Below are 3,598 nucleotides of genomic sequence, written 5' to 3' on the forward strand. Positions count from 1 at the left end.
TGAGCGAAGCATTAGCCCTGGTGACAGATTTGACAGCGGAGTACTTGATGAGCGAAATGGATGTGGCCTATAGGTCATATTCCGTATATATAAAAAAGAACAATCTGCATGGGGAAATAGTAATGAGATTCTCGAAGAGACATGTGAGGGATACTATCCTGAGAGCGACGACAGGGACAACCTTGAAAATCGGGGACAGCACCATCAGAATCCTTAAAGACATCCCATTTGAAATAAGACAAAGGAGAAGGAAATACAAAGATTTAATCCTTTTTCTTCAAACAAACGCAGTTAGCTACCGGTGGTTGTATCCAGAGGGCGTAACCTTCAAACTTCAAGATAAAAAGGAAAAGATTGACTCTGTTTCCAAAGCAAGGGACTTTTTGAAAATCCAGATGGGCGAGCAAGAGAAAGGTGATGAAGAGGACAGTAAGTCCAGTGGCAAGCTGGACTCGGGGTCTTCTGGAGAGGACTCTCTGTCAGAGAAGGGGGCAGCAGCTCCTAAAAGTCCTTATAAACTGCGAAGAAGACAGGATAAGAAGAAATGAAGGCTGAAGGACTCTGTATTGTGCCTTTGAAAAGGGTGGATAGTAACGAGATGCTTTGGGGTTTTTCTTTTTAACAGTTAATTTAAGATTCAAAAGTTGTATTAGCAGACCTGACTAAGTTCAAAAAAATTGTTAGCGAGTTTAGAACTGACTTTGTACTTAAGCGATTTTGAGGATCTCCTCTCTTGGGATTTTAGATAGTAGTGGGTATTCTTTTCTTTATCCCTAATTGTAGTTCCCTTTCCCTATTTTCGTTGTAGATTTGTAGTCTTTAGAAAAATGTAATAAAAAAATCCCCTTCGGGGGGGGGCAAAAATAAATAAATGTGTGAGCCGGAGGCTAAAAAACTGTGAGCTAGCTCACACAAACTCATTTTAGAGGGAACACTGGTCATGATACCTAGGCACCTCCCCCACAAAAGGTACCATGGTGCCCGTGAGGTTGAGTAGCACACACTTTGGCTGAGGGGAGAGCCTTGCCTGAGGAACCTCAGCTCGGCAATCAGGAATTCGGTCCCGCTTCCAAAGGGCCGTGGGAGAACATGCTGCCTCGTGCAGGCTTTTTGGGAACAAAACCCAAACCAGTTGGGAAATCCAGAAAGAACAGATTTGGGGCAGGGCTCCAGAATCTGCTCCCGTTTCCCAAACAGCTTGCTTCTGTCCCAATTGCTACGCTTCTCCAAGCTTGAGAAAGGGAATGGGCCTTCCCCACCCTGCCCCCAGATCGGAGGCCTGCCACAAAGAACCTACAGTAGCTGGGAGCGCCTGGTCTATTTTAAACCCGAGGTTTCTTGGATGCATACGCTCCCGGCTTGCATGCATGAAAGATGCTCCTGGGAAAACCAACCCCAAACCGGCTAGCCAACCTTGCGTTCCCTTCCCCCCGATTTGTGCCTTGTGCCTGCCTCTCAGTGTTCCCCTTTTGGCAAAAGAGTCTGAATACAGCCCTTAAGGAAAGGTCCCAATTCCAGCCCAGGCGAGGTCTCTCCCGTCCCCACACCATTGCCAGCAGCTAGTAGCACAGGCGGCAGGAAGGTTCTCGTCCAGTCACAGACAGCACTCCCCCCCCCCTCCTGCCATTGGCTGCTGTCTTCTGTCCGGAAGTCTTTTTAGGGCTCTTAAAAATATATATAACTCCTTGTATGATTCAAGGCTCCTGGAAAGGATCCGAGGGAAGTATCAGAGAAGCTGTAAAGCCCCTACTACGCAAAGAAGGGATATGTGTGTGGATAGGAAATGTCTTGGGGGGGGGGGGGGGGCTTATCATGCTACTTTGCAAGTCATATGACCTGCTCCTCTCTTCATAGTTCTAAAGTTCTTTTCACTCCCACCCTAGGGAGTGGTAATATGTCAAGGAAACACTTGAGGGCTTTTTTGCATCTCCAAAAGCAACGTGGCGGTGGGAATCCCCCCCCCCCCTCCTTCATAGCTTCCTGTTCCTCTCACATCAGCCGCACACCTTTCCTGTGGATTCCCCCTCCCTCCTTCCCCAGGAGTTCAAAATTTTGTCCAAAACGCAGTGTTTTCCGAGCCACAAAAACTATAGCTTTGTTTTAGATGCATTTCTATAATCAGAGTCGTTTATTCTGGGTAGGGATGGAGAGATTAGGATGGAACTGTAGACTGAGCAGGGATTTGCCCCGTCAGACTGTCTGCGACGAGGCTTATTCCCGTTCCACCTGCTGCACTGAATCTGGTGACAAGGTAACTGAAGTTTTTTCTCCTTTGGGCTACTGTCCCCACCCGAGCACTGGACAAGGAGGCAAGAGGACTTTTTCCATCTCCAAAAATATATGATCTGGGCCTATGAAGTGGGAGTAACTGCAAGAACCTGCAGCTAAGATTCTAAAGTGCTGTATATATGTTATTTAAAATAAGGAATTCAGTGGACATCTATCAAGTGTGAGAGACACCACCCTGCTAATTCCTAAGCACAGACCCATCTGCAGAGTGCAGCTCCCCCACAGTCCAAGAGGCTGCTCCAGGGAAACCGAAGAGCTGGAAGGCTGTCAAGGCAGGGGAGACAAGGAAAACTCCCTTCTACCACATGAAAATCCTCAGGTGCCTCCTAGCCACGGTCCGTGTGTGCAAGTAGCAACCGCAAACTGAGATGGCTGCTGATTTTAAGTTGTTGAAGCATCGTGACTGGAAACTAAAGGGAGAGCTGTGAAAGCTCACTGGGCTGTGGACCAGGCACGGCATAGACTGGGCTCTGCCTCCAACCAGTCGTGGAAGATTTGCAAAGAAGTTTGCAAAAGCCCTGCCTGCAGAGCATGGAGGTCACATTTACTCAAGGATACCTTCTTCCAAGGATGGAGAATCGCCACTACACCAATCGCCATTTCAACAACAAGCCAGAGCAGCCAAAAACGTTTCTCCCCAATCAAATAACTCCTCATGTGCCATGTGAAGCTGTCTTATTAGAGCATGGTCCATCCAAGTCAGTGTGGCCTACCGGGACCGGCAGCAGCTCTCCAGGGGCTCCAGCAGTGATCCTTCACATCACTCCTAACGTCAACTGGAGACTGAACCTGGCACCTTCTACATGCCAAGCAGATGCTCTCCCAAAGTGTGGCTCATACTTTTCCCCCTACCCCCCCCCCAAAAAAAAAAGTGCAGAAGAAGGTATGAAGAAAACAGCATTTATTTCTTTGTTGCTATAAGAACCAGTTACAGGTTGACTTAAAAAAACCTGACTTTCTGTTCAAACCATGTACAAAAAAATGGGCTCGTCAAAGGGATGGGAAGGGGGGAAAAGGGGAAGGGGGGGTTGCTATGTTGACAGGGATCTAGGGTCTCAATGAGATTGTCCCTCTTTTCCAGATACGTGGGGAGTATATGGGTCCAGAGGGCAACTTAAAAAAAGAGAGAGGGAGAGAGAGAGAGACAGACACGGAGAAGCAGACAGACAAAAGGAGGGAAGAACAGCTGTAGAGGGAGAGGTGGAAAGAATTCCGGTAGGGGTGGCACGGGTCCGATTTCGTGCCACCCCTACAGTCTCCCACCCACTTCGAGAAGGTGCAACTTGTATTCGAGGTGTTGCCCGGGGGG

The sequence above is a fragment of the Gekko japonicus genome, unplaced genomic scaffold, assembly GCF_001447785.1.
Source record: "Gekko japonicus isolate JY-2015 unplaced genomic scaffold, Gekko_japonicus_V1.1 scaffold2762, whole genome shotgun sequence".
Lineage (NCBI taxonomy): Eukaryota > Metazoa > Chordata > Lepidosauria > Squamata > Gekkonidae > Gekko > Gekko japonicus.